The sequence below is a fragment of the Cryptomeria japonica genome, chromosome 6 (assembly GCF_030272615.1).
Source record: "Cryptomeria japonica chromosome 6, Sugi_1.0, whole genome shotgun sequence".
NCBI lineage: Eukaryota > Viridiplantae > Streptophyta > Pinopsida > Cupressales > Cupressaceae > Cryptomeria > Cryptomeria japonica.
In genome coordinates, this window is record NC_081410.1 from 182,186,497 (window position 1) to 182,200,671 (window position 14,175).

A 14,175-nucleotide genomic window follows, 5' to 3' on the forward strand; every position below is an offset into this window, starting at 1 on the left:
TATTTTGATATAGAAATTAGCTTTATGCACCATGATATAAGGGATCATGATGAGGGTGCACCATGTGCATCTAGACTAACACAAACAAATAATTTACAAATAGTACAATGATCCAAAAGGCATGGTATCAGTGGCACACCAATATATAAATGATGAGGATGACCATGACAGTGTGATGGATGGAACACTAGGACTATAGGACTATATGCAACAAACAAAGATAAAGACAAAGATAAAGAATTTACAATTAGCATAGTATGCCAAAAACATTTTTTTGTAGGCATGTCATCATATGGATGATGAGGGTGACCATGACAATGTGAGGTGCACACCACTATGTTGAATACACCATAAGACTGAGGTGGGAGGTGAATTAGTATGGACCTCAAAAGTACTTATTTTTTTATATTTAAAATTTAAACCAAAGCTAAATAATTATCTTTAAACTTTAAACCAAAGCTAAATAATCACATAAGAGATAAATCATGAAAGCATAAATCACAACAAACACATAAATGCCAAATTTACATGGAAAGCCCAGTAGGAAAAAACCATAGTGAGAATCAGACACAATATAAATATAATCTATTACAATGTTTCCTTCATAATCCACTTCTCTTGAGAGGAATTGCAGAAGTAAGGTTAACAACCTTAGGGTGAGATACAAAAGACTTGCAAAAGCTAAAATGCACTATTTTAGGGAAAGATACATAAAGCTATAAATAGACTCGTCGTCTTCCGATGGAGAGAGTAATAACTGAATTGAGTTGAGCAAGATCTCCTGATCATGTAATTGTTTTTGAACCAATGTGTCAAGCGATCAATATCATGGTATACTCCTCTATCTTCAAACAAAATTTCTAAACAATGTCATACAAAAGATATCATCATTGAAGCACTTCACATCAATGTTTCACATATATCCAACACTGAATCTACTTGAAAATCATCATAGACATTCACTCATACATCTACACTCCTTTATATACAAGGTAAACATCAAAACCCTTAGCTAGGTTGGCCTTAGATAGAATAGACACAATTACATAAATGTAGCCACCTGGACCAATAACAACCATTGAGGTCCACTCTAGGTGATAGAAGAGACCCAAATACATCATAGCATACCCTTTCCAAACAATTACAATGAACCACACATGCTAAAACATTCTCCAAGGTCAACATCAGATGAAACATGTAGATAAGAATTAACGCATGTTATTTGGTCAACCAAAATCAAATCTCCACTGTAAATTGCACAATGTGGATCTCCACACACCAAGGTGGGACCGAAAACATTAAACATACTCATCCTCCAAACCAAACTTGGATAGAAAGAATATGATCCAAGTAGGATACAATATCACAGTTAGCAGAAAACTAAGCTAGTTGACAACACACAACATAGAACAACATAACTTCACTTGCTAGTTAGACCATCATATGAAAACTGAATTGGAAAACTGTACAAACCAAATGAACATGTCCCCCAAATTGTAGCACTTGAATTCACCTATACAGAATCCATCAAACTTTTTTTGAACCTTTTCTGACAAACAACCTTGCTATCAAAAATTTCAACAGTCAGCTCTAGCAACTAAACCATAGAGAATCTACAAACTTGATAGTGGAATATACACCATAGACATTATATTCAAAATCATAACAGATTATTCACATACCGAAAGAATGCAAGAAATTCTTCCACAGAGACATTAAAAATTCTTTCCTGCATAAATATTATTTTGTGAATATTGAAATTTCCATTATACCAATCTTCCAAAAACACTACAACATCTTCACCAAAACACACACCAATACCATAATGCCCAACAACAATACATAAATATTATTCCGTACATGTTGAAACATCTACTACACCATATTTACTTTAACAACACAATTAGTAATACAAGAACACATAAAAACTCTTTCCTACATATTGAAACATTTGTTATACTATTCTTACTTCAATGTCAACACAAGGTAGGTTGACATCAATGAAAACACATGATAGGTTGATATCAATGACAACAAAGCACAACAACTCAAGTTTCCAACATTTTCCCCCTTTGTCATTGATAGCAACATGTGTGTTGGAGATTGTTGGAGTTTTTTGATAGCATGATCTTATATGGTTGTCATTGATGTCAAACTTGCTTATCCAGATGAATGTTATTTCAGATATGCTTTTGGTTATTATAGAATTATGTTTTATGTTGCAATTAATATTTTTGGTGTTGGTTGTGTCATCCTGTATTTAGGGTGGTTCAGAAAGCTTTTGGTGCTTTCTATATATGTTGCTAATTGTGTTGCAGTTTAGTTGATCATATTATTTTGTTTGGGATATGTGTTGGAAGATGTGTTGAGATGTTAATTTGGGTCTCCCCATGGCATGCAAAGATCCGCATTGAGTATTTTGCATCAAAAGTGGTTATGTGGCCAACTAGCTAATTATGTCCACATGTTACAATTGATAACTCCTTTAGAGTATGTGTTAGCATGTATAGGTTTTTAAATCAATCATGTAAGGGCATATTGTGATATGTTTTAGTTCCCTCTTTCTCTTGGAGTGGATCGATTTAAGTATTTTTGGTTTGGGTGGCTTATTTTGTGTAATATTGCTTATTCTATTTTGGTCAATCCTTAATTAGGATTTCAATATTGTATCTCATATTTAAGATGTGTGGATGGATAAATTGTAGTGTGGATGAGAAGTGTATGTGTATGATTTGCAAACATATTTGAGTTTGTGGTGATGCAGGAGTAAGTTTGAGAAGAGCCTTGAAGGTGATATATGCTACTAGATAGTGTGTTGGGACAATGGAGATAATCATAAATGTTTTCCATGATGTTGGTCACTTGATTTATTTGTTCAAGGAAAATTTCATGCTTAGGAGATCCTTCTCAACTTCAATTTAGCTATTTCATTTGTTGCTAATTAACAGTGAGTCCTTTGGAAGCAGTTTGCATCTTGTCCTAAAGAAGTGTTCTTTAGTTGAGAAATTCCTCTTTGTATCTTCCTTAAAGTTGTGCCCCTTAGTTTCAAGTCCTTCAAGTAAGTGCACCAATATGGTGAACAAAATATCGCTCACCATAAAAAAATTAAAAAAAAACTGAAGCTAATGCATATAGGCTATTTCAAAAACAAAATAACGTGTGTGGGTTACAGTAGGTAAATTTTGAACCATAACTTGAATGCATTTTTAATCTTATTAGTAATGCGTATAGGTTACTAATCTTATTAGTAACCCATGCATGTTACTAATAAGATCATTTTAATGTGTACGCACAGTTTTTAGTATTAATAACCCGTGCACATTTTTTTATTATATTTTTTTTTAAACCCGACTAGGTCCATTCTACTTGCGGCCTCCACCAAAAATGGAGGACAACCCAAGTATAGTGTCAAAACCACGATTGAGATTTTCTCCCTATAAGCCAAAATAAATCCATGTCGTCGAAGAGGTTAGTTTGCAATTTATTTATGCATTTTTATTGTTCTCTATCTCAAATTTAACTATAGTTTTCTAGTTTTTGATTTATTTATTTTATTTTTTAAATTTGATATCAAATGCTCAACAAAACAACCCCCCTCAAGGAAACATTCCCCATAAAAAAATACGCCCTGTAATCCTCCCAATCCTTTGATAGCCCCTTCCCAAACCACACAGGAGGATTTACTAGGTCGACTAACACAAAACAGGGTAACCATTTCCAGCCTAGTGCTTAGATTGAAAGAATCAAAACACCAACACCATGCAGACCTTGCCCAAGCCCTAGAAACAATGATGGATCATAGTGTTGACAAAGTTTCAAAACAAGTCACTAAATGGGATGCATATAGAAACTTATGTCGCAACTTTTATGCACAAGGCCTCTCATATGATGCTATAAAAAATTAAAAAAATAAGCAAAGCATAAATATGTGCTCTTTTACTGATCCCTGAACCCAGGAGACCCTACCTCTTAATTCAAAGAGGTTTATGTATGCCGGAAATGTGGTATCAACCTGCAATAGAGAAAAACACTTCAAACACACACATGAAACATTGCATTAGAGTTAGAAATCAAAATCCAAACAAAGCTAGCTTTGAAAAACCAAACTCTAAAATTGTTTCATGCTCCTCTATCTCTAAAGATCCTTAAGATTCAAGGTGGCCCTCACTTGGAAGAGCACTTGATCCTCAAGATGACAACCTAGAGAACAAGATTTAAATGATTCTAGGATCAAAATGGATGCAACTAAGATCCGAGTGAAAGCTAAGATGATGGATTAAGATGAAATGCAAGATGCAAGACTAAATGCTCAAGATGATGAAGATATGAAACTAGGTTAATTCTAAATTAAATATTAAATGCTACTAGATGAGTTAATTAAGCTAGAAACATATATGCATTTAAGCTAAATGAAACTAAAATGCTATGAGATGAATGCTTGATGCTTGAAGATAAAAAAGAGAGCTCTTTAACTTGCAAAATGACTATAAGTTTGATGCACAAAAGATTTGATTATTTAAAGAAGGAATGGGCTCTATTTATAGGGAAAATAGGGCAATGGAGGGTTGAGATTGAATAAACTCAACAAGGGCTAGGATTGAAAGTTATCAATCCATGTGAGGGATTTAGTCCAATCTCAAGTTGACAAATGTCACCTTGAGAGGGCTTGAGAGGAGATGTAAGAGGTATTAAATGCCCGAGGAAACATGAAGGCTACCTTAGGAGGTAAGATTATGGTTAGGTTAGTGGATAACCAATAGATAAAGCCTTTACCCAAGGGGTAAACTCTTGTGCAAGGGTTAATAGGATAACTAGGATCAAAGCCATGAGTGCTTGATGAGACCCTTGGGTTAGCTGAGGTTTAAGTTAGAGAGAAAGTCTCTAACCATGTGGGAAGGTTGAGTTAACCATTAATGGTTAGGAAGACTTTAGGGACAAATTTGTAAGAGTCCTTCCAAATTTGGGGAACTCAACAAGTTGTCTTGTTGAAGAAAATAAAGTCTTAAATGCATTTAGAAGAATTTCTTCCAAATTTGAGAAGTAACCTCCTCAAATTTAGGGAAAGGACATGATTAATTAGGAGTTGATTAGGCTAATTTAAAGGGTTTAGAATAATGTAGAAGGCTCTAGAAGAGGTTCAGGAGGCAAGTGGGAGATGTAGGATTTTGCAAGTGAGTGGGGGAAAATAGAATTTAATTAAAATAAAATTAATTTATTTTAATTGTTGGTTGCAACTTGCATTTGTAGGATTTTGCAAGGGGGGATTTTTAAATAAATTTAGATTTATTTAAATGTAAAATGGGTTTTAATTAAATGTAGATTTAATTAAAATGGCTAGAGGGGGAATTTTATTTAAATGCAAATTTAATTAAATGGCTATGAGGGAGATTTTAATTAAATGAAAATTTAATTAAATGGTTATGATAGAAGAAGGGAAATATTAATCAAATCTTTATTTTCATTAATAGGCTAATTTAGAGAAATAGGGAATTTAATTAATTGGAAGAAATAGGGATAATTAAATGAATAAAATTCACTTAATTTGTTGTGCAACTTTTAGGTGTCTACAGTTTCCTATACATTGGTGCAATCGTGTGGCCATGAAAACACAATTTTGGGATAAGTGGTGGATGGTCTTTGACCAACCTCCTTGCAATAACTTTGAGGTGAATTTATATTTTTTGAGAAAACTATACTGCGAGTTCATCCTGAATAAGATCCCTAATTATTTTGATATGAGGGAGTTCCAGGGTAGAGGTGAAGGCTCTGCCCAAGATAGACCAATGGCTTGATGGGTACAAAATACCCCAAATTAGGTTCCACTAGCTCTGAAACCCTTCGTGCACGTGACAGTCCCTATATCCTTAAAGGAGTCTATGGAGATGGAGACTCTTCAGGTAGCTACCACACTAAATGACACCATCATCCATCATGGGACATAGTTATCACATCCTCTTGGCCTAGATGATGGTGCAAGCGCCCATGATGGTGTAGTAGTAGACGATGGTGCTACAACTATACCACCTACTTTTAGCATGCCTAGCAATCACCAATGCATCACTTGCTACGATGTATGCTACGAGGCATATAACATTGCACGTGCAGATGGTTTGAAGTACCATGAGTGCACACATTGTGGGGCTAGTTGTGAGGTTGGTGGACCAAATGACATGGCCCTCACAGATGACCTAATGTTGTAGGTCTTTGCTAGTCAGGTATGCTGATTTAAATTTATAATGTTTTATTTATTAAATTCTTTAAATTTCCAAAAGAATAGATTTTTAATTATAGTTAATCTTAAACTAATGCAAACATTATGCATTTTAGGATGTAGCAAATTTGGGTCTATCATCCACCACACCTACCACAACTCTTGCACCTATATCTTCATCAGAGGTAAAAAAATTACAATTAATGTCAAAATAGAATAATATCTTGAACTTAAATTAATGTTTTATAATGTGTATTAACTTTCTAATGTATCTTTGTGTGGGGCCTGATACGTGTTGACTATGAACCATCTTTCATAGGTTCATGATGCCACCGTTACTGCCATTTCATTTTGCTAGAGAGAGTTGTACGATATTCTTCTTTGTATACATCTTGTTTATAGTTTGTATTGAATATGCATCTCATTTAAATTTTGATTAGTTAACTTTATGCTAACATTATATGTTTTTGTATATTAATTATGTTACACTTTTAGGGTATGCCACATGTGGCTGAGATTTCTCCTTTGCAAAGGTCATTCTCGAGGATGCCTAATTGGAAAAAGATAATTGGGCACAATTTTAATTAAGATATAATAGTCGTAAGAGCTTACACGAGTTACTGTAGAATGATTTATCTTTTGTTTTTTTAAATTATTATGATTAAACATGTTCATCTAGATTGATAGAATCTACATCTTTTGTCTTGTACATTTACAACAATGACTAGGATCATTTACAACAATGATGAATGCACCTAATCATGCATTGGAAGAAGAGATGCAAGAGGTATATGTTTTTTAAATTTTCTCAATTTCATGATTCTATGCACATGTACATTCATTGTATTACAATCTTATCATTTTACATACAAGGAACATCTATGCCTATTTCATCAATGATGACCCCTCCTAAGACAATAGGAGAACCATCGGAGCCTCTGGTACACATTTATAATTCTATATTATAAATATTCATTTAAATAGAAGTAGGTATATTTATAGTTTATATTTCTTTATCAATTTTATATGTATATGTATATGTATATGGATATGCATATATGTATGTATGTATGTATGTATGTATATATGTTGATTTGTATCAATTGTAATTTAATTAGTGTAGCCCCCTTCATGATATGAGCATAACACAGATCCTCTACCTCACTGATTTGGTAGGACTCCTGATCGTCAAAGGGGACCATCATTTATAGAATGAATTTCAGAAAAAAAAAACCACAACATGAGGTAATCAACAATTCAATTGTAGAGAAATAATAGTAAATATAGTTATTTTGATGTTAATTTGACAATTGTAAATTATTATTGACATAAGTAATCTAACTTGTTGTTTGAATTGTTGTTCTACAAGCATCTACAAAGCCACTCAATACTTCAAAGAGGCTTGATTTTGATGATCCACCACAACTATAGGATTCATTAGAGTTAAATACTATTAGTTGTGGCCATTGTATATCAATATTGAGATGGCATATGCCATAGTTTTGTAAAACATGTATTGATTTGGCACATATGTCATTTTTGTACATTTTATTGAGTTGGTACAAATGCCATTTTTGTGCATTTAGTTTTGTTGGCACATATGCCACATTTTTGTAAGACTTTTATTCTACATTTGGATATATATATATATATATATATATATATATATATATATATATATATATATATATATATATATATATATATATATATATATATAAAGATGATATTTGATCTAATTTGTTCAATGTGTGCATATCTTCATACATTGAACAATTTATTAACAACTTAAGAATTGTTAAGTTATGAACAATGTATGTTCATTTCAATAAGAATGATTATGTTTTGAACAACTTATGAAAAATGTATATTCAATAATGAATCGTTGAGTTATGAACAATTTAACATGTTATGGATTAATGATATTGAAATTCAGTGGAACTTTTGAATGACAAATGGTATTATCTAAATTTCACGTGTTGAATTTGGTTGCCTTAGGCAAATTCACCAATTTGAATGATCATTGAGATCAAAAGTTGTCAATAGCTATCAAAAGTTGTCAATAGTTGTCAAAAGTTGTTAAAAATTGTCAATAGCTGTCAAAAGTTGTCAAAAGTTGTTAATAGTTGTCAAAAGTTGTCAATAGTTGCAATGCAAAGTTGCAAGATAGGATAAATCTCGTTTTGTTTGTCATATCCATGAACCATTAGTGTGAATGTGTATTGGTGAACATTTTTATGCTACGCATAGTCTTGGTCGAGTCCCTAGATCACCCAAATGTTCAATGCCCTATTGTCACAATGCCATCTCTTGAGTGCCCTAAGTTCAAAAAATTGTTGAACTTTGTTAGGTTGTTTCTCGGAAATTGGGACACGTATGAATGATCCGTTTGAACCCATAGAGTCACATTAGGCCCCTATACAATAACATCTCTCATATTTTGAAGAGACAAATCCATTTTCTTAGGGCAGCAATTTTTTTGTTGATACAAATATCATCAGTTTGCACAATGCAAAGTTGCAAGATAGGATGAATCTCGTTTTGTGCAATGCATCATAGAATTTTTGATGGAATTTGTGAAAGTTGTTCTCTCAACGAGCATCCACAAGAATTTGTTTTGAAAGGGAATGCATGGAGAGCCTCTTCTCCTTTAGAGCTTGTTCACAGTGATCTAACGGGTCCATTTCCTAAACCTTCCATAAGCAAAGCCAGATATCTCTTAACGCTCACCGATGATTACACATGATACACATGGGTGTATTGCCTCAATTTAAAGTTTGAAGTGTTTGAGAATCTCAAGATTTTCAAAGCCCATGTAGAGAAGCAGTCTGGCAAAATGATCAAGATCCTCTGCACAGATAATGGGGGTTCATATGTTAACAATGATGTCCAACATCCCTGTGATGAAGTCAGAATACACTTGTAGAACATTATTCCATACACTCCACAACATAGAGGGATAGCTAAGAGGAAGAAACGATCTTTGAAAGAGATGATCAATTGCATGTTGCATGCTTGGTCCCTTCCTTCCAAGTTGTGGGTTGAAGTAATCAACTGTGCTTCATATATACAAAATAGATCTCCTCACAAATTTGTCACCGGGAAAACACCTTTTGAAGCATGGAGAGGTATGCAACCAAAAGTCACCCATTTTTGCATTTTTGGATCATGTGCATGGGCTTGCATTCCTGTAGACAAGAGGAAGGCTTTGGAGCCTCAAGAAAAGAATAAATCTTTGTTGGATATCCAAACGGTGTAAAGGGATATAGACATCTTTCAATAGAATCTCTCTTCATTAAGAGGTGTGTCTACTTTGATGAAAGTCCCATGCATGCATCTTAGAATCAACATGACATTGCTTTTGTGCTTCCTCCTCTTATAGATCTCAAATATGATGCATCTAGTCATTTTGGTTTGATTTTTGATACATCTGAATCTAATTCAGATGAACAAGAACATGCATGTGCAAATCCACATCCAATCCATGATTTGGATTCCAGTGATGATTCAATATCCCCTGTGAGAAATAAAAGAACAAGGAGCTTAGCTAAATTTTGTCCTTCATGCACTCTCAGCTATTGAGCTCATCATGTCGATGCATGCCTATGTGGTTCAAGCATCTGAGCCTCAGACTTATAAAAAAGTTACAAGGAATCCTCTTTGGAAAAAAACTATGGATGAGGAATACAACTCCCTTATTATGAACCAAACTTGGGACTTGGTTCCACTTCCTTCTGATCACAAGCTTGTTAGGTGTAAGTGGGTTTATAGGACAAAGATATCAGCAGATGGACAAGTGAGTAAACACAAAGAAAAACTGATAGCCAAAGTATTTTAGCAAGTTCATGGCATTGACTATGATGACACTTTTGCTCTAGTGGCAAAAATGGACTCCAACTGGTTGGCTCTTGCCATTGCAACGACAAGAAGGTGGGAGGTACATCACATGGATGTGAAGAATAAATTTCTTCACGATGATCTCAAGGAGGAGATCTACATGGAACAACCACAAGGGTATGTATAAAATTCCTTATTGGCATGTAGACTCAAGAAGTCACTCTATGGCCTCATGCAAGCACCTAGAGCTTGGTATGCTAAAATGGATTCTTATCTTCTATCTCAAAAATTCATGTGATGCAAGTTTGATCCAAATATTTATATGATGAGAACATTTGACTCTCTCTTGCTCATAACACTCTGTGTAGATGATCTACTAATAACAGGTGATTCACCCGCAACCATTGTTACAAGTAAAACTATGCATGACAAATGTTTCATGACATGGGTCTCCTACACTTTTTTTTTGGCCTTGAAATCAACTAGAGTGCATCAGGAATACAAGTATGTGAGAGATCTCTTGGCTCAATTTCATATGACCGATCGCAAGCCCGCAACCACACCTTTCCTATCCATGGTGAAGCTTGAGGATGGAAATGACACACCATTGGTTGATTGCACACATTATCATTAGCTTGTGGGGAGTCTTCTATATCTCACTCACTCTCATCCAAATCTCTCATATGCAGAGGGGGTTGTCTCTAGATACATGCAGGAGTCGCATGAGTGATGCAAGAACTTTCGACAGTCATAACTTTTGACTCAGTTGTCCATTTGGGTTTGAAATTTTACATGGAGGTGTATCGTGAGGAGTTGTTTGGATTTTCAACCCAACTTAGTTCGATTGGACCTCAGATCAATGCATTTTTCAGTGCCTAATTCCTTCATATAAGGCCTCAAAATTCGCTTTTAGTGTATTTTTGGGGATTTTCTAGTTTTTGTTTTTGAAGTATCTTTTAATGTATGAATGTAATCTCTTAATGAGTTGCTGAGTAGTGTCATTCAAGTTAACTCACAATAATTGGAAATTTTATTAGTCATTCGAATAGATATAGAAATTACCAAATATGGCAAAAATCTAATTTTGTGAAATTTTCCCAAAAAAGGTAGTTTTCGGATTGTAGTTAAAATTGATGTTTTTTTCTCATTCCAGTAGCAAAGTAGATGGTGAATAATAAAGAATAGTTAATTTGATCTCTAATATATTTTATCTCTTTTCTTATGATTTTGTTAATGGTGAATGTCTAGTTGTAATCTGGTTACATCAATGGGCTACATTGAAAAGTTTCAAAGCATATCTTTTGATATTGTTGGCATTTGATCATTTGAACTAAACCTGTAATGTGTGTTTGCTTGATGCAACCGGTATATGTCTGTTGTGCATAGAGATTAGATTTATGTATGATGACTATTTTGTATGTTGTCATTAATGGCAACTATGTGTCTTAATTCATCTAAGTCCTACAATGCAACCACTAAGACTTAACTGGTAAAGCAAAGACAGTTTCATTAGAACCAGTAATTAGGACTTCAACTGGTAAATGGCAATCAGAGTTACAATCCGACAACCGGTACGTGAAAATCATGAAGATTGAGATGGTGTGGTTTTGTAGCAGCATTGAAGACTATTAGATGAAGATATGTTCTTGATTGCATGTACAGATTCGATCAGGTGAACGAGATTTGTTTGACAGAACAGATTAGTTGATGGAGACTTAACTGGTAGTGATGAAAATCACTCAAATCGGTAAAACGTCACATAATTGGATTTGTTATGTTGGTGGCTGACATAACTAAAGCGTACAATGCAAGATTGTCTAGATGCATTGAACCTAGGGAATTTTAACAAGTTTCTAGTCAACCTTATGATGATTTTAAATGTGTGATGAGGTATGAAAGGATATATGTATATGAGCTTGATAGTATGATAGAGTATGAGTGAATTTTGTAATTTCTAATAGTGCGATGATCAAAGGAGTTGAGAGATGAAGTCTATGTGATGATTTAATGTTCTGAAGCGGATCTTATCAGACACAGAAGGTGTTATACTGAGATCATTTGTACTTGTTGACTCCCTAACAGTTGCAGCAAGAAAATCCTCTTACAAGGTCACTCCTAATAGGGTGCAGTTAGATCCTAACAGTTCTGATCATTAAATCCTCTAACTAGGTGACACATTAACTTGTGTTTGCAAATCCTCGTAACTTGGGTAGCTCCTAACAGGGTTGGTCCTCACAGGCCTTTTTGTAAAGCTCTTAATCATGCTTAGACACTCCTAACAGGGTGTGCCCCTAGCCGGGTGTTGTAGACCTTAACTGGTCAAATCTCTATACTGCAGATAGTGGATCTTGTGGGTACTAATTCCCACCCTGGTTTTTCCCATTTGGGTTTTCCACGTATAAACTCTTGTGTCATGTGGTTTATGCATTATGTGGTGATTGCATACTTGGTGTTATTTCTTACATGTCTATTGAGTTTTAAGTTGGTGAAATTAATAATCAGATTTGTATTGTTTTTACTATCACTGATTCACCCCCCCCCTCTCATTGCCTTATAAGTTCATCAGATATGTTCGAGGAACCATTAGCTATGGCATTCATTATTCAACGAGATGCACTTTGGATCTCATTGGCTACACTAATTTCGATTGGGCTAGTGATAATGTTGATCACAAGTCCACTTCAAGATATGTTCTTAGTGTAGGATCTGGCCCCATTTGTTGGTCAAGCAAGAAGCAATCTTCCATTACTTTATCATCTATAGAGCTCGAATATAGAGGTGTAGTCAATGTTATCATTCAGGCTATTTGGTTGCAGAACTTCTTAACTGAGCTCAGTATCCTTTTTCATCGTCTAACCCATTTGGTGTGAAAATTAGAGTAAATTGAAGTTTTGCAGAGATCATGTACATCGACAATGAACCAAACACATTGAAATCCACATGCATTACATTTGAGATTTGATCCATGATGGAGTCATCAACTTGTGGTATTATCCCATTTCTTACCAGATTGCCAACATCTTCACAAATACGTTCACTGAGAAGAAGTTTCACTGTATGCAAAACCTTCTTGGGGTGAAAGACACTACAACACAATCGTTCTCATGCTTAGTTAGCATCTATTTTGAGGGGGTTTTCGTTCCCACAGGGTTTTACCTCTTTCCTTTTTTCTTTCCTCTATTATGTCTCCTTAGTTAGACTTCAGGGGGGGGGTGTTAGCGGTGTGATTCATGCAGTAGTTAGTGGAGTCAATTCTAATTTCCTTTACAATCTTCTCCATGACTTAGGGGAATAACTCGTGATTGCATGATGTTTGTGTAAGGCTAACTAAGCGAACCATGTGAACAGTAGTAAATTAATCATACTTCAGTTATTTCACCACAAGTTTCTTTAATACAATAGTTAATAATGCTTTTGTTAATATTCATTGTAATTTCATTAAATTTAGTTAATGAAAAAAATTATTGTTCTATTGGAAAAGCTCTGTATTTTTCTCTATTTTCTCTGTAATTGTTTTGTTTCTTCATATTCCAGCTAGATCAAAGCAATTTGTGTGCAAGTTCTACTAAAATTTCACAGTAATGGGATACTTTTGTTATAAGAAAACAAACTACTATCCTCATGTACGTAGATTTGAGATTACACAGAGATAGCAATTTAATGATATTTGTGCTTGAAAACAAATTGAACAACAATGATGCAAGAAGAGAAATTTATAAAACAAAAGAATCTTGTTATCAAGTTTTTTTTCCTAAAAAAAATAAGTTTAAATGCTTTCAAAGCTAAATGAAAATATTTAAATAAATTATTTTGAAATCTAAAATGGACATATAAATCCTGCACAAGAAAGATGTTAGAAAATAACTCTTCTTTTCTCAAAGAGATTGTTTCCAATTATGAGTGCTCAAAAAACCAATGGTAACCTTCAACAAAACAACTCAAAAATGGACCTGCTTTGATACCATGAAAGGAAATGAACATGAATTAAAGAACTAATCCAAGAACACATATTTGAAGGATAAATTACTATTAAATGTGAATAGCAAAAGATCCAAGAGCATGCATACTAAATCCAAAAGTGAGACAAAAAATTGTAAGCGGGAAATAGCAAAGAAAAAAGAAAAAAT